Source organism: Scyliorhinus canicula, chromosome 16 (genome assembly GCF_902713615.1).
Source record: "Scyliorhinus canicula chromosome 16, sScyCan1.1, whole genome shotgun sequence".
In the NCBI taxonomy this organism is placed as follows: Eukaryota; Metazoa; Chordata; class Chondrichthyes; order Carcharhiniformes; family Scyliorhinidae; genus Scyliorhinus; species Scyliorhinus canicula.
In genome coordinates this window covers 124448634-124467072 of record NC_052161.1, presented here as the reverse complement: position 1 = coordinate 124467072, position 18439 = coordinate 124448634, and the positions used below count along the sequence as shown (strand labels likewise).

The 18439-nt window shown below is 43.8% G+C and overlaps 1 protein-coding gene across 16 annotated transcripts in view; it reads right to left on the bottom strand.

The window, feature by feature from the left end:
* Positions 1 to 18439, bottom strand: part of kcnab2a (potassium voltage-gated channel, shaker-related subfamily, beta member 2 a) — a 307091-nt gene that overhangs the window by 186299 nt on the left and 102353 nt on the right. The window contains exon 1 of one of the 16 annotated variants that reach the window (XM_038773837.1): positions 15364 to 15498. The exons of the other annotated variants lie outside the window; for them this stretch is intronic. The gene's annotated coding sequence lies outside the window, so the exon portion shown is untranslated. Of the gene's footprint in view, positions 1 to 15363; positions 15499 to 18439 lie in introns of those variants that run through there. 16 annotated transcript variants of the gene reach the window in all.

The following is an 18439-nucleotide window of genomic DNA, read 5'->3' as shown; positions in this document are numbered from 1 at the left end:
AAATTTTATTTTATTTTCCCTAAATGCAACCATCATTGCAATTACCGCAGTAAAAGCACCCCAATCGAGGAAACTGGAGCGCCAATAGACAAAAAAAATCTTAATTTGGCCCCACTTGCAGCAGGACTGCATACAAAACTACACAACGCTGATGCCAAGCAATTAATGGAAAATATATATATATAACATTGAAAATATTTCATCATCTCCAACCCACCCTTACAATAGCTTCTGCGGTTCATGAATTTTGCATTCATCAAGGTGAAAGGGGTCACTGCTCAGCAACATAAAATTTTTGCTATGGAATGTGGCATATCAGTTATTAACCACTCTTGTTGGTTCAATGCAGAAGCGAATAAAGTGTCTATAAAATAGTTACAAAAGTGGAAACAGAATGTGCTTTGCACTGCTCCACTGTGCTCCCTCCTCACACCACTGAGATTCACCTCAGTAGCAGCTCAACACCAATACACTCACTTCGGAGTCAGCAAGTTGCGGGTTCAGGTCCCATTCAGAAACTTGAATACAAAATCTAGGCCAGCACTCCAGTGCAGCACAGAGTGAATGCTGTACTACCAGCTGAATGTATGGCCATCCATGATGGGGAAATTAAAATGAGGGATGCCCAAGAGGCCAGAATTAACAGAGCACAGATGTCTCAGAGACATGTGCTACTGGAGGAAGTTAGAAATAGGGAGCAGATGAGGCCATGGAGAGATTTCAAAGCAAAGCTGAGTTTTAAACAACAAAAAATATAGGTCAGCCAATACAGGAGTGATAAGTGACTCCTGTAAAGCAAATAGATGCAGATTCATGACCCCAGTCTCACTTTAGTGAATGTTAATTTGGTAATATATCAAACTGGCTCCAGAAGAGCTCATCTATTAATGTATACCAACCGATGGAAATATTAAAGAGGAATATCAGGTTGTAGAAAATACTGGGTGGGACAGAAAGCACTGGTATAGAAAATAGTACATTAATAAATGAGGTTGGAGTAAGGGCGAAAACATGACATCTAAATCAGGGTTACTGTGCCCGTATGTGGATGCACAAAGCATAGTATATAAGATTGGGGAGTTACAGGCGCAGATTGCATTGTGAAAATATGATGCTATGGCGATAACAGAGACTAGGCTCAAGAAAGGGCAAGCCCGGGCGTTAAATATTCCTGGGTACAAGGTGCTCAGAAAAGATACAAAGGAAGGAATTGGGAGGGGTGATATTGGTCAGGTGAGAGCATTGCACTGCTGGAAAAAGAGCATCCCCAGAGGATTCAAGGGCAGAGTCAATTTGGCTAGAGACAAGGAACAAAAAATAGGTGTATATACACTGCTCGGTGTAATTTATAGACCACCCACTAGTGGGAAGGATGTAGAAGAACAAATCTGCAGGGAAATTCCAGAGATCCAAACACTATAGAGCTGTTTTAATGGGGGACATTAATCACCCGAATGTAGACTGGGACAGAGGTGGTGTAAAAGGTGGAGAAAGGCAAGAATTCCTAGATTGTGTCCAAGAAGAATTTCGTCAACAGTATGTTGCACTGTTTTCTTACAGTCCCAGTTGGTGTTACAACTGGATAAGCAGATACCAGAATGGATTCCTGGCTCAAAAGGCCGTAACCTTTTGTTTAATAAATCATGGAGGAATAGAGTCATAGAACCACTAATTAGTTTTAACAAGAAAAAAAACATTTATTGGACATAAAAAGTTGGAGTATTGTACAATACTCTTCCTTTAGTTTAACCAAATACACACCAATTTTAAGATCAACACAGATAGGGCAGCATGGTGGCACAGTGGTTAGCAGTGCTGCCTCACAGCGCCAAGGTCGCAGGTTCGATCCCGGATCTGGGTCACTGTCTGGGTGGAGTTTGCACGTTCTCCCCGTGTTTGTGTCGGCCACACAACCCAAAGATGTGCAGGGTAGGTGGATTGGCCACGCTAAATTGCCACTTAATTGGAAAAAATGAATTGGGTACTATAATTTTTTTTTTTTTAAAAGATCAACACAGATTACAATAGTCCCATTAACACAAAATCCCTTTTAAGCACACAGATAGGCTGTGGTTAAATACATACACTGCACTCAGAACCTAAATTAGTGCCTGTGGGTTTTCTCCTCAGAATACCCCCCAGATGACCATATGAAAGTTTGCAAACAGCACTCACTTTCCCTTAGCGGTTAGCTCTCCGAAATCCAGACCAGGTTTTCCAAATGACACTTTTAAACAAAGTTTAACAACAAATCCAGTCCAGGATATTATACCACCCCCTTTTAGGCTCCATTTGTCTCAACTGCTTTTTATACAAACTCCAAGATCCAGCCACCTATTTCCATAGGTTCCGTCGGCAGTTAGGAAGACAAATGCAATGTTGGTATTCATGTTGGGAGGGCTAGAATACAAAAGCAGGGATGTACTTCTGAGGCTGTATAAGGCTCTGGTCAGATCCCATTTGGAGTATTGTGAGCAGATTTGTATAGAATCATAGAATTTACAGTGCAGGAGGCCATTCGGCCCATCGAATCTGCACCGGTCCTTGGAAAGAGGACCCTACCCAAGCCCACACCTCCAACTATCCCCGTAAGTCAGTAACCCCACCAAACCATTTTGGACACACAGGGTAATTTAGCATTGCCAATCCACCTGACCTGCACATCTTTGGACTGTGGGAGGAAATCGGAGCACCCGGAGGAAATCGGAGCACCCGGAGGAAATCTACACAGACACGGGGAGAAAGTGCAAACTCCACACAGACAGTGACCCAAGCCGAAAATCAACCTGGGACCCAGAAACTGTGAGCAACTGTGCTAATCACTGTGCTACCGTGCTGCCCACTAAGGAAGGCTGTGCTTCTGCACTGTAAATTGTATGATTCTATGCTGGCCTTGGAAAAGATCCAGAGGAGGTTCACAAGAATGATCCCTGGGATTAAGAGCTTGTCATATGAGGAGCAGATGAGGACTCTGGGTCTGTTCTCGTTGCAGTTTAGAAGGATGAGGGGGAACCTTATTGAAATTTTCAGGATACTAAGAAGGCCCAGATAGAGTGGACGTGGAAAGGAGGTTTCCGCTAGTGGGAATAACCAGAACCCAAGGCCACAGTCTCAGACCGAATGGATGATCCTTTAAAACTGAGATGAGGAATTTCTTCAGCCAGAGGGTGATGAATCTGTGGAACTCTTTGCCGCAGAAGGCTGTGGAGGCCAAAATCACTGTGTCTTTAAGACAGAGATAAACAGGTTCTTTATTAGTGTCAAAAGTAGGCTTACACTGCAATGAAGTTACTGTGAAAATCCCCAGTCGCCACCTTCGGTGCCTGTTTGGGAACACTGAGGGAGAATTCAGAATGTCCAATTCACCTAAAATCACGTCTTTCGGGACTTGTGGGAGGAAACCCACGCAGACACGGGGAGAACGTGCAGACTCCGCACAGACAGTGACCCCAGCTGAGAATCAGGGATTATGGGGAGAAGGCAGGAGAATGGGAATGAGACATATATCAGCCATGATTGAATGGCAGAGCAGACTCAATGGACCAAATGGTCTAATTTGCTCCTATGTCTTATGGTCTTATAATTATTTAAACTCACGTTCCACAAGCTTTAGTAAAACCCCACAAACCTGAAAATGATTTCAGATATTTTTCTGGCATCTCAGCCTTCTTTTCAGCTGTTATTCTTTCCTGTTCTTAATTTTTGTACCTTTAAACTGAACACCTTGGAAACTTCTCTTCCTTTCTCAAGTTTCCTTAACTGGTTGCTCTTCGGATCTCTGCCCTTGTTTTTTTAAATAACCATTACACCATGGAATGGCTTTTCTTCCAGAAAATCTGAGAGAAGTTCCCTCTCTAGCCTTCGATTTTTTTTCAAATTAAGGAGCAATTTAGCATGACCAATCCACCTACCCTGCATATCTTTGGGTTGTGGGGGTGAGACCCACGCAGACACGGAGAGAATGTGCAAACTCCACATGGACAGTGACCCAGGGCTGGGATCGAACACCGGTCCTCCGCGCATGACCTCTCTAGTCTTCTAAACTAACTGCTTCTAGCAAAGCATATCTAGCAAAATGCAGGGCCGAGTTTAACCAGGTGGAATTGGCCCTGTACGAGAATGGGGCATGTTTAAGTATGCTGTTCCCAGCTAGGCTCTGGGTCACGTACCCAAAAAAAAAAATTACTTTAACTCTCCGGTGGAAGCAAATTAATTTGTCAGAAGCAACGGCCTGGACAAGTGTCAGGCACGGCAACAATGAGAGTTGTGCACGGAATGATTATGAAAGAGCAAAAGACTCATTGGACAGTGAGCATGTTTGCGTGGGACTGTGCTACCTGGTTCCGAACATAAAGGGAAGACTGGGTCACAGAAAGAGGCAAGGACAGAGGAAGGCAGGGGAGGGCTTAAACAGGGAATACGGGCAGTCAGCGGATACAAGGAAGGGGCTAGACCAGACCCGGGAGGGGGGGGCCACCACACTAGCACAGGAAGACAGGAAGTAAGGGGGACCGTGGTGCACCTCACGGCAGGGAGGAAGGGGGGCACAGGACCGTGGAAGGACAAAACACAAGGGGAGGTGGGGAAAGGGTAACACGATGTGTGTGTGTGTGTGTGTGTGTGTGTGTGTGTGTGTGTGGGGTGGGGGGGTGGGGGGGGACAGAGCAGGAAAAATGTGTTGGGTTTTGACAAGTGAAGAACAGGCTGAAGAAACAAGATGGCACCACAAGCAGCCACTTTGGAGGGTCATTAAACAAAGGGAGACCCCGGAGTGCAGGGGCACACCCATGTGGTGTACACAGAGTTGATGGCCATGTTGGGTGCCCCTGGACAAAGGGAAACCCTGGAGTGCAGGGGCCCGATCTCATGGTGAGAACGATGACCGTGACCATTTTGGACAGCTCCCTAACAAAGGGAAACCCCGAGTGCGGGACATATCCATCAGGTAAGTATGGTTGATCCCGCAGTAGCGGGGGACAAAAGCCCCCCCCCCTCCTCCAAACCTCCTTCCGTAGGAATATTACCTGGAATGTCAGGGGATCCCAGTCTTCACCCACCCAAGAAGCCTGAAAGTCCAGGTAGTCTTGCTGCAGAAAACACACCTGAGGGAGAAAGACCGATTACGGGTAAGAAAGGGTGGGACAGGCGTACCATTCACGCTACTGGACGAGGGATAGGGGATTAGTCATATTGATTAGTAAGAGGACACGGTTCACTGTAACAAAGACAGTTATGGACCAAGGGGGACGGTACATCATGGTGAGCGGTAGTCCTGATAAATGTGTATACCACCAACTGGGACACAGGCTTCATAAAAAAAACCATGGTGGAACTCCCCGACACAGACACTTACCGACTGATCATGGTCGGGGCGACTTCAACTGTGTACAGGACACGCTGACAGACCGATCAAACCCCAGATTGAGGAAAGGGACGGGCATGGCTAGGGAACTGGGAACATTTATGGAGCAGATGGGGGTGTTGGACCCCGTGAGAAGGAATTCTTGTTCTTTTTGCCGGTCCACAAAGCATGATCGAGGATAGACTGTTTTGCAATGGGGAAAGCAGTGCTTCCAGGAATAGGAAGGGCGGAATATTCCACAATAGTTATCGCCAACCATGCTTCACATTTCGTGGAGACAGACCGTGCCCAGTGCCCCACATGGAGGTTGGACATGAACCTACTGGCCCAGAGGATCTTCTGCCAGAAAATATCACATAGGGGAGTATGTTACAAATAACCAGAACGGGGAAGTCACACCCCACCCCCTAACAATAAAAACTAAAAGACCCAGCAGAAAGAAGCTGAGCACAGTGCGTGGCGCCCAGGGCGGACGGCAACACAAAGAGGGGAACTAAGCCACCAACAAGGGAAGGGGCGCGGGGGGGCCTCATGTAAAAACTGTTGTAAATAAGACATGAACTTGTTTGTAAATACCAGATACACCTGACCGGTTACGCTGTAAAAACTGGAAAATACCAATAAAAATATTTCAAATAAAAGAGAGAGTTTTTGTCATCACTGGGGAGCTCGCAGTGTGTTAGCCCTGCTGCCTCATGACGCTGATTTTCCAGGTTCGATCCCGGCTCTCGATCACTGTCCATTTGGAGTTTGCACATTCTCCCCGTGTTTGTATGGGTATCGCCCCCACAACCCAAAGATGTGCAGGCTAGGTGGATTGGCCATGCTAAATTACCCCTTAATTGGAAACAAATGAATTGGTTACTCTAAATTTTGAAAGGGTGCCCCGATCTCTATGTGAGTTTATGGGTCCCCCCACACCCCACAGGCAATGTCACCTCCCACACACATGGGCACTATCTCACACATCCAAGTGAGGACACCCCGCTGTGGGGTCCCTGGGGCCACCCTCTTCATCACCCACCTCCTTCCAGAACTTCCACCCATTACCCACCAGAGGCCCCTTCTTATATGGCCTGCATTCTTCCCCACTCTCTGTACCCCCCACACCCACCCTCAGGCCCTGATCCTTGACATTGCCACTTTGGCACTTGTGCACGGCCACTCCCCCCGCCAACATGCCGATTCGCCTGGTCCACGTTTGTGTAGATCGGTACTGAATGACACTCGGCGGGGGACTCCCTAGGAAGGCCGTTATAAATCTCGGGTGAGTCGGCCTTAGTAGGTTTACGGCCTACTTACGTGAGTGCGGCCTGGTCACGCCCATTGTGGGTAGGTTCCTGATCTTGACGCCTCGCAAAACTTGGGTAGATCCCGCAAGGTGTAGTGGCTGCCGGGGAGCCCATAGGAGGCGCACTCAGTAAGCTTGCGCTTGTCAAGGAGACACAGCCGGAGTGAGGCACATCCAGAGTGGGAATTGCAACTTGGTAATTTGGTGCAGTGAAGTAATCACGAAAGGTAAGTGATAAGTCTAATTCTGTTGTTTTTCAGTTAAAAGTGCAGTGTGTAGCTTAGTGTCTGATTGGCTGAAGCTGCCCCCACCCTAATTGCTGAGAGGCAGTTATCTGTCAGTCACCTGAGGCCTGTTATGGGGCACAAAGGGCACATTGTATTCTTCTCTTTGAAGTTTGGGTATTTTTGAGTCATTGGTTAGCTGAGGTCTGCATAAAAGACAGACAGAAAGCGCACTCAGTAAGCTTGCGCTTGTCAAGGAGACACAGCCTGAGTGAGTGAGTGAGGCACATCCAGAGTGGGAATTGCAACTTGGTAATTTGGTGCAGTGAGGGAATTCGGTGCAGAGTGAGAGAAGGTGCTTTTTCGGAGATGCTTTTTAACCCTGGTAAGTGACTGGTAAGTAGTTTTTCTTTTCATTGTCTAATTTATTTACATTTATTTTGAAATTGTAGTTGTATAAGTTTACCTAAGGTTTAAGACATGGCAGGAGATCCCAGACCCGTGTCATGCTCCTCGTGTGCGATGTGGGAGCTCAGGGACACATCCACTGCCCCTGGCTCTTTCACGTGCAAGAAGTGTCTTCAGTTGCAGCTCCTGTTAGGCCGCTTGACGGCTCTGGAGCTGCGGATGGACTCACTTTGGAGCATCCGCGATGCTGAGTAGGTCGTGGATAGCACATTTAGCGAGTTGGTCACACCGCAGGTGAAAGTTACTGAGGGAGATAGCAAATGGGTGACTAAAAGACAGAGCAAGAGTAGGAAGGCAGTGCAGGTGTCCCCTGCGGTCATCTCCCTGCAAAACAGATAAACCGCTTTGGATACTGTTGGGGGAGATGGCTCACCAGGGGAAGGCAGCAGCAAGGTTCATGGCACCGTGGCTGGCTCTGCTGCACAGCAGGGCAGGAAGAAAAATGGCAGGGCTATAGTGATAGGGGACTCGATCGTAAGGGGAATAGACAGGCAGTTCTGTGGACGCAATCGAGACTCCAGGATGGTATGTTGCCTCCCTGGTGCAAGGGTCAAGGATGTCTCGGAGCGGCTGCAGGACATTCGGGGGGGGGGGGCAGCTGTCGTGGTGCACATAGGCACCAACGATATAGGGAAAAAACGGGATGAGGTCCTACAAGCGGAATTCAGGGAGTTAGGAGTTAAACTAAAAAGTAGGACCTCAAAGGTAATAATCTCAGGATTGCTATCAGTGCAACGAGCTAGTCAGAGTAGGAATGTCAGGATAGATAGGATGAATGCGTGGCTCGAGAGATGGTGCAAGAGGGAGGGATTCAAATTCCTGGGGCATTGGGACCGGTTCTAGGGGAGGTGGGACCAGTACAAATCGGACGGTCTGCACCTGGGCAGGACTGGAACCGATTTCCCAGGGGGGGGTGTTTGCTAGAGCTGTTGGGGAGGGTTTAAACTAATGTGGCAGGGGGATGGGAACCGATGCAGGAAGTTGGAAGGTAGTAAAACAGGGACAGAAGCAAAACGAAGTAAGGGGAAAAGTGCAAGGCAGAGAAGACATAGTCAAAAATCAAAAAGGGTGACAGTACAAGGTACGGTGACTGAGGGGAGCTCAGTGAATAGGCCCAGTAATACTAAAAGGAATAAAACTGGAGATGTTAAGATTCAAAACAGAGGTTAAAAAAACACCCAACATAAGTGTACTTTACCTGAATGCTCGTAGTATTCGGAATAAAGTAAATGAGTTGATGGCACAAATCATCGTGAATGACTATGATTAGTGGCCATTACTGAAACATGGTTAAAGGATGGTCACGACTGGGAGTTAAATATCCGAGGGTATCAAACTATTCGGAAGGACAGAGTGGATGGTAAGGGAGGTGATGTTGCTCTGTTATTTAAGGATGACATCCGGGCAATAGTAAGGGATGACATAGGTGCTATGGAGGATAAGGTTGAATCCATTTGGGTGGAAATCAGGAATAGTAAGGCGACAAAATCACTGATAGGAGTAGTCTATCGGCCACCAAATAGTAACGTTATGGTGGGGCAGGCAATAAACAAAGAAATAACTGATGCATGTAGAAATGGTACAGCAGTTATCATGGGGGATTTTAATCTACATGTTGATTGGTTTAACCAGGTCGGTCAAGGCAACCTTGAGGAGGAGTTTATAGAATGTATCCGCGATAGTTTCCTAGAACAGTATGTAATGGAACCTACGAGGGAACAAGCTGTCCTAGATCTTGTCCTGTGTAATGAGACAGGATTGATTCATGATCTCATAGTTAGGGATCCTCTCGGAAGGAGCGATCACAATATGGTGGAATTTAAAATACAGATGGAGGGTGAGAAAATAAAATCAAATACTAGTGTTTTGTGTTTAAACAAAGGAGATTACAATGGGATGAGAGAATAACTAGCTACGGTAGACTGGGAGCAAAGACTTTATGGTGGAACAGTTGAGGAACGGTGGAGAACCTTACAAGCGATTTTTCACAGTGCTCAGCAAAGGTTTATACCAACAAAAAGGAAGGACGGTAGAAAGAGGGAAAATCGACTGTGGATATCTAAGGAAATAAGGGAGAGTATCAAATTGAAGGAAAGAGCATATTAAGTGGCAAAGATTGGTGGGAGACTAGAGGACTGGGAAATCTTTAGGGGGCAACAGAAAACTACTAAAAAAGCTATAAAGAAGAGTAAGATAAGAGTATGAGAGTAAACTTGCTCAGAATATAAAAACAGACAGTAAAAGTTTTTACAAATATATAAAATACAAAAAGGAGTGGCTAAGGTAAATATTGGTCCTTTAGAGGATGAGAAGGGAGTTTTAATAATGGGAGATGAGGAAATGACTGAGGAACTGAACAGGTTTTTTGGGTCGGTCTTCACAGCGGAAGACACAAATAACATGCCAGCGACTGATAGAAATGAGGCTATGACAGGTGAGGACCTTGAGAGGATTGTTATCACTAAGGAGGTAGTGATGGGCAAGCTAATGGGGCTAAAGGTAGACAAGTCTCCTGGCCCTGATGGAATGCATCCCAGAGTGCTAAAAGAGATGGCTAGGGAAATTGCAGATTCACTAATGATGATTTACCAAAATTCACTAGACTCTGGGGTTGTCCCGGTGGATTGGAAATTAGCAAACGTGACACCACTGTTTAAAAAAGGAGGTAGGCAGAGAGCAGGAAATTATAGGCCAGTGAGCTTAACTTCGGTAGTAGGGAAAATGCTGGAATCTATCATCAAGAAAGAAATAGCGAGGCATCTGGATAGAAATTGTCCCATTGGGCAGACGCAGCATGGGTTCATAAAGGGCAGGTCGTGCCTAACTAATTTAGTGGAATTTTTTGAGGAAATTACCAGTGCAGTAGATAACGGGGAGCCAATGGATGTGGTATATCTGGATTTCCAGAAAGCCTTTGACAAGGTGCCACACAAAAGGTTGCTGCATAAGATAAAGATGCATGGCATTAAGGGTAAAGTAGTAGCATGGATAGAGGATTGGTTAATTAATAGAAAGCAAAGAGTGGGGATTAATGGGCGTTTCTCTGGTTGGCAATCAGTAGCTAGTGGTGTCCCTCAGGGATCCGTGTTGGGCCCACAATTGTTCACAATCTACATAGATGATTTGGAGTTGGGGACCAAGGGCAATGTGTCCAAGTTTGCAGATGACACTAAGATGAGTGGTAAAGCGAAAAGTGCAGAGGATACTGGAAGTCTGCAGAGGGATTTGGATAGGTTAAGTGAATGGGCTAGGGTCTGGCAGATGGAATACAATGTTGACAAATGTGAGGTTATCCATTTTGGTAGGAATAACAGCAAACGGGATTATTATTTAAACGATAAAATATTAAAGCATGCCACTGTGCAGAGAGACCTGGGTGTGCTAGTGCATGAGTCACAGAAAGTTGGTTTACAGGTGATTAAGAAGGCAAATGGAATTTTGTCCTTCATTGCTAGAGGGATGGAGTTTAAGACTAGGGAGCTTATGTTGCAATTGTATAAGGTGTTAGTGAGGCCACACCTGGAGTAGTGTGTTCAGTTTTGGTCTCCTTACCTGAGAAAGGACGTACTGGCACTGGAGGGTGTGCAGAGGAGATTCACTAGGTTAATTTCAGAGCTGAAGGGGTTGGATTATGAGGAGAGGTTGTGTAGACTGGGACTGTACTCGTTGGAATTTAGAAGGATGAGGGGGGGATCTTATAGAAACATTTAAAATTATGAAGGGAATAGATAGGATAGATACAGGCAGGTTGTTTCCCCTGGTGGGTGAAAGCAGAACTAGGGGACATAGCCTCAAAATAAGGGGAAGTAGATTTAGGACTGAGTTTAGGAGGAACTTCTTCACCCAAAGGGTTGTGAATCTATGGAATTCCTTGCCCAGTGAAGCAGTTGAGGCTCCTTCATTAAATGTTTTTAAGGTAAAGACAGATAGTTTTTTGAAGAATAAAGGGATTAAGAGTTATGGTGTTAGGGCCGTAAAGTGGAGCCGAGTCCACAAAAGATCAGCCATGATCTCATTGAATGGCGGAGCAGGCTCGAGGGGCCAGATGGCCTACTCCTGCTCCTAGTTCTTATGTTCTTATGTTCACCCAGCATCTACTGGCCACGTTGTGTGCCTATTCAAGCACGACGCAGCTGGTAGACCTCGCCCCAGCAGTCAGTGGGAGAACATTTAGGAGACAGTTACCATTGCATTCCAAGGTGTACAATGATGATAGAAAAGGAAAATAGGCAATCAAGAGTAAAAAAATAATTAACTCAAGCAGAGCTGGCTTCAATGGGGCAATAATGCAGCTTAGCCGGTTAGACTGGAACCAAGGTTGGTGGGGGAAACCGTAGCAGAACAATGGGCCAACTTCAAAACAGAAATGGTCCAGACACAGTCAAGGTACATTCCCTTAAAAAGAAAAGGTTGGGCAAACAAATCCAGAGTTCCCAGGATGAAAAAGGAGATAAAAATTACGGTAAGGAAGAAAGTGAGCATGCAGATTGTCAGGCAGAAAATACACTTGAGAACCAAGACGAATACAGAAGGTTCAGCGGGGAGGTGAAAAAGCACATTAGAGAAGCGAAGAGGAGTTATGAGAAAAGACTTGCAGCCAACAAAAAGTGGAATGCAAAAGTCTTCCACGGGCATATAAGTAGTAAATGGGTGGTAAAAGAGCCTATTAGGGATTTAGAAGGGGATTTACACATCAAGGCAGAAGGCATGACTAAGATATTAAATGAATACTTTGCATTTGTCTTTCCCAAGTCGGTAAATGCTGCCCAGGACGTGTGACAGTCGATGAAATTCTGTCCTTAGAAGGGTTCAAAATTGATACGGAAGATAAAAAGAGGTTTGGTACTGAAAGTTGAAATAGCACCAGGTTTGGTTGAGATGCATCCAAGGACTTGCTGAAGGAAGTGAATATGGAACTTGTGGGGGCACTGGCCATAATCTTCCGTTCTTCTCTTGACTCAGGGGAGGTACCAGAGGACTGAAGAATTGGAATTGTTACATCCTTGTTCAAAAAAGGATGTAAGGATAGCCCTAGCAATTAAAGACCAATCAGTTGTATGTCAGTAGTGGGCATGCTTCTAGAAACAATTATTCAGGATAGAATTAGTACAAAGAACAAAGAAAATTACAGCACAGTAGTCACATGAAAAAATGTGGTTTGATTAGGAAGAGCCATTATGGATTTCTAAAGGAGAAATGATGTTCAACTAACTTGCTGAAGGTTTTCAGGAGGTAACAGAAAGGGTCGATGAGGATAATCATAGAATTTATGGTGCAGAGGGAGGCCATTCGGCCTATCGAGTCCACAACGGCCCTTGGAAAGAACACCATACTTAAGCCCATGCGTCCACCCTATCCCCCTAACCCATAATGCGGTGTGGGGGGTACTTGGACTTTCAGAAGGCATTTGATACAGTGCCACACAACAGACTTATAAGAAAAACTCATGGAATAAAAGGGACAGTAACAACATGGACACAAAATTGGCTGAATAATAGGAAGCAGAGAGTAATGATCAACTCATTTTTCAGGCTGGAGGAAGGTATGCAGTGGACCCTTGCTTTTTCTAACATATAAAATAGTGATCTAGATCTTGGTGTGCAGGGGACAGTTTAAAGTTTGCAGATGATACGAAACTTGATGAACAATGGGAGGACAGTGCAGAACCTCAAAATTACACAGACAAGTTGATGGAATGGGCAGAAAGGTAGCAGATGAAGTTCAATGTAGAAAAATATGGGGTGATGCATTTTAATGGTAAGATCATGGAGAGACAATATAAAGTAAGGGGCAAAATTCTAAAAGGGGTGCAGGGGCAGAGGAACATAGAACATAGAACAGTACAGCACAGAACAGGCCCTTCAGCCCTCAATGTTGTGCCGAGCCATGATCACCCTACTCAAACCCACGTATCCACCCTATACCCATAACCCAACAACCCCCCCCTTAACCTTACTTTTATTAGGACACTACAGGCAATTTAGCATGGCCAATCCACCTAACCCGCACATCTTTGGACTGTGGGAGGAAACCGGAGCACCCGGAGGAAACCCACGCACACAGGGGGAGGACGTGCAGACTCCACACAGACAGTGACCCAGCCGGGAATCGAACCTGGGACCCTGGAGCTGTGAAGCATTTATGCTAACCACCATGCTACCCTGCTGCCCAGGAACCAATGCTCCAAGGAACCTTGGTATATATGTGCATAGATCATTGAAGGCAGCAGGACCATGGAGAGAGCAGTTAATAAAGCATATAGTGTTGTGGCTTTATTAATATGGGCATTGTGTACAAGGGCAAGGAGGCTATGTTGAACTTATAAAAGACACTAGTTAGGCCTAGATGGAATATTGTGTACAGTTCTTGGTGCCACACTATAGGAACGATGTGAACATGTGGAGAGTGCAGAAGAGATTTAGATAAATGGTTCTAGGGATGAGAAACTTTAGTAAGATAGATAGATTGAAGAGTTTGGGATTGTTTTCCTAGGAGAGAAGGCCGAGAGGAGATTTGGTAGAGATGCTCAAAATCATGAGGAGGCTGACAGAGTAGATAGGGAGAAACTGTTTGCCCTCGTAAAAGGATCAAGAACGAGGGGACACATTTTTACGACGATTTGCAAAAGAAGTAATGTGGTGTGGATCTGGAATGCACTGCCTGGAAGTGCAGCGGAGGCAGGTTCAATTGAGGTATTCAAGAGGGCACTAGATGATTACTTGAATAGAAACAATATGTAGTGGTAATAGTGGAAAGGCAGGAGAATGGCAGTAAGCCATAATGCTCGTTTGGAGAGCCAGTGCAGGCAGGATTGGTCAAATGGCTTTCTCTGCGCCGTAACAATTCTGTGTAAGTACATGCACACTTTTACACAGTGTGAGATCAAAGTTTGAAACTCTCGCCCACAAAAAGCAAGAGATGCCAGCTCAATTAATAATTCTAAATCTGAGACCAAGATTTTTTTGCCAGAAAAGGGATAAAAAGATATTGGAGTCAGGGCAGTTGGATGAAGGTAAATGCAGATAAACCACAATCTCACTGAACAGCAGAATAGCTTCAAGAGCTCAATGGCCTACTCTTGTTCCTACGCTAAAGTTCTTTGCTGCCCTCAGCTCCCATTATTGCAAACATGAATCAGCATTTCTCTAAAAATAGTAACCATGCTACTGTAAGTATATTCATCTATTTCAGAAACAGGAAACATTGCTTAGATTTTCTATTCCTGTAATATTAGACCGTTGCTCTGAAAATCAATTGTGCTGAACCTATAAAAAATTTTTACGGTGGACTATTATATTTGTCTGAATAAAAAATTCATAGCATCTTTGTTCCAAGCAAGTTAAAGGAAGAGTGAAATAAAATGTCAAAATCTAACCAAGAATATGCATCAACTCCCTCCCTGTCTGATCAAATCAAGGAGTAGCGAAGGTAAGAGACTGCACTTCTCTCCAGCCCACATGTACTATATGCAGCATATTTTAAATCCCAATTTACTGATTTACAGAATCGACATGAGATCTTTTTAAGTCGTAAATTGGAACTTAAGCCATTACAAAAACGTAATCAATTTAAATTAAATAAAATTTAAGGTAAAATCTTAATGCATCAATTTGTCTGACTTACAATGTTATGGCTGCTGAGAATACTCCTGCCTCTGCACTGCAGCATTTGACTGTAACTTGCAGAAGCAGTCATTTAAAATATGTGAGGTTCCTTCGTATCAACACTAAAGCCATTTGTACCTCGAGAGAATGATTTCATTGAAAACCATGCCATAATGCAGTATAAACATTATAAACTTACAATTTTTTAAAAAACATTTGATCACAAATCTGATTCATTCTGGCAGGGAAAACCAAAACGGTGACTTATTAAAGAGCTGAGTTTTAAAACTGACACGGCTACAACTCTACCAAACAACTACACAAAACATAACATTGCAGCATCTTCCATTTAACTTGGAATTCAGTTCACTATCCTCAATTAGCCTGCTGCTTCAGATAATGTTAAATACATACGTATTTAGGGCAAACAGCTTGCAAAATAATCAGATAGAATTATTTGAAGAATCCCTTTGCAGCAGCTGAAGAGCAGATGTGGCCAAACTAGAAGTCCTGTAGGAGGTGCCAGAGGAAAGCTTACAGATATAAAACAATGACTCGTACTTTGCATATTTCAAGGAAACACAGAACTGCAGTGCTGATTAACAATTCTTGCAGTTCTTCCTTAAACCAACAACACGCATAGATCTGTACAGAATATCATCAATAAAGCATGAGCTGCTCTTTTGTCACTTATTATCTTATTTTTGTGCAGTACACTACTCAAATTTAGGACAATATAATTTGCATTTGTGTAAAGTGATTATTTAAAAAAAGATGGATTAGAAGTACATCAACAGTAGTTCTAAAAGGTTTAAAGTTGTTATACCCAATACTGGAAAGTGTTCTTATTTTACAAATTTTTTGGTTTCTAGTATTGAATATAAATACAGAATGCTACATATAATGGACAAAACAAATTACCCGAGGGAGTGTTTTCATTTAAAAGTTGAAAACGGGCATGGTTAAATTGAATTTCTCAAACACAATGATTTGGAAACCAACTAATCATTTATCCCATTACTGTTTTGTAGGCCTAATCAGGTCTTCTGAGAAGCTATCTTTAAGCAATTTTATTTAGGTTAATGCATAAAATGCATAATGCATCAATGCATAAAATAATATGGGCTAATATTGCATGTCAGTGGAAAAGATGAGGCTGAAATGGTCACAATCATTTTCAGTCAAAAGAGCTGAGTGGATAATCCATTTCAGCCTACTACACTGGGTAACATCTAAAAAATGCAATGCAGCAATTCACCAAGGCTTCTTCAACAGCGTCTCCCAAAACACAACCTGTGCCATCTAGGAGGTGAGCAGCAGGTACATCGGAATACCACCACATTCACTTAACACACTATTCTAATTTGGAAATATATAATTGCTCATTGTCACTCGGTCAAAATCCCTAAATTTCCTACCTACCAGTACAGTGGGAGTACCTTGGCCACATGGACTGCAGCAGTTTAAGAAAAAGCTCACCATCACTTTGTTATGGGCAAGTAGGGAAGGGGGAATAAATGCCGGTCTTGTCTGCAGTGCCCCCAACCCTTGAATCAATAAATTTTTTAACACTCAAAAATACCATAACCATATCTGGTTCGCAGATAAAGCAGATATTGAAACATAAACACATAACTAGGGGTGCAAACTACTCAATTCAAAATTGCTTGAATTATCTGTGCATTGCAAAACTACGGGTCAGGAAGTCTTGCTGCAATTCCACACTACTTTGGTGAGACCACAACTGGCAGTTTTAGCCTCCTTACACACGACAGCTTTACGCGGACTGCAATGAAGGTTCACCAGATTAACTGTAAAGAATTGTCCTATGAAGACAAATGGTCCTACATTCTCTGGAGCTTAGAAGAACAAACGGTAATCTAAATGAAACACAGATTCTGAGAGGGCTTAACAGGGTAGATGCTGAAAAGCTGCTTCTCCTGGCTAGAGAATCTTGAACCAGGGGTCATTAGTCTTAGAGGAGGAATCAGTGGGTTGTGAATCTTTGGAATTCTCGAGGCCTGTGGATGTTAGGTCATTGAGAATATTCAGGCTAAGATCGGTAGATTTTTGAACTCCAGGGGAATCAAGGGCACTGGGGATTGGGCAGGAGAGTGGACTGAGGTCGAAGACTAGCCTTGGTCTTCCTGAATGGTGCGTAAACATCAGTGGCTATATCGCCTCCTTCTACTTGCACTTTCATGTTCTAATTTGAGTTAAAATTGTGCAAAAAGACTGCCTTTGGACTGTTTGGATTTGTTTGGATTAAGCTATTTAATTAAAAGCACTGGCTAAGGCAACTTCAAAAGAAGGGGAAAAAAAGAGTAGACTATTCCATGATAGACCATGCAAAATGTACTGAACAGAAGTGGTAGCCATATTAAACACGAATGCAATCTCTGCCGGAATAGTTCAAATGCTCTTTTTAATCTAAACGTCAATATCTCTTTCCCCCATTTTCATAAATATGAGAAATATTTTGTTATTGTCGCTTAATTTGCATCTTTCAATTTTTAGTGTAGCAGAGAATCATTCACCCCTTGGCTTTAAACAACTATCTACAGTTCCAGCCGGAACACCAACCGTGACTCAGAATTCAAAAAATCAGGCACTAGCTGCACAGGAGAGATAGCAGAGTTCAAAAGAAGAACTGTATAAAGTACACAATCCACCGCTGACTGAAGACGGCACAAAGCTGCTTGTAAACCTCCACTGTTTCTTTGCAGGACAAATGAACCTAAAATATGTAAACAATAAGGATAGAAATATCCTGTGTGTGTGTGAAATAATGGCAGTTGTGCAGTAACCATCCAGCCATTAAATTACTCCTTTCTGGCTTGCTCATAACTTTCCACTGACAGTAAGTTACACCAATAAATAATAACAAGTTTTCAATAACTAATCAAAGCAGCTTCCTTTTAAAAAAAAATTTAGAGTACCAAATTCTTTTTTTTCAAATTAAGGGTCAATTTAGTGTGGCCAATCTACCTACCCTGCACATTTTTGGGTTTGTGGGGCTAAGACCCACACAGACACGGGGCGGAACGTGCAAACAGCACACGGACAGTGACCCGGGGCTGGGATCGACCCAGGTCAATCAAAGCAGCTTCCTAGCCAAGAATTAAGAGCCCTGACCTAAAAACTGGAAATGCTCAGCTGGTCGGGTAGCATCTGTGGAAAAAAGAACTGGTTATTGACCTAAAATGCTAATTCTTTCCGGCTAAGTATTTCTTGCATCCGCAGCATTTTGCCCAAGAATTTGCAACATCTTAATTTTTTTTTAAAACATGACACAGAACCTCTTGAATGATCTCTTGTAATAATAAAAAAAAATTTAAAATCTGATACGGCAAAAGCTTCAAGAGTACCAATGAAAAATTGACTTTCAATTATGTTTCCAAAGAAGGAACTCTCATCCCAAAATGCCTGATATCTGCAGACAAAAGAAGTGGGTATTCTTTTGTTATCAAGACTGCGAATTACAGTGCAC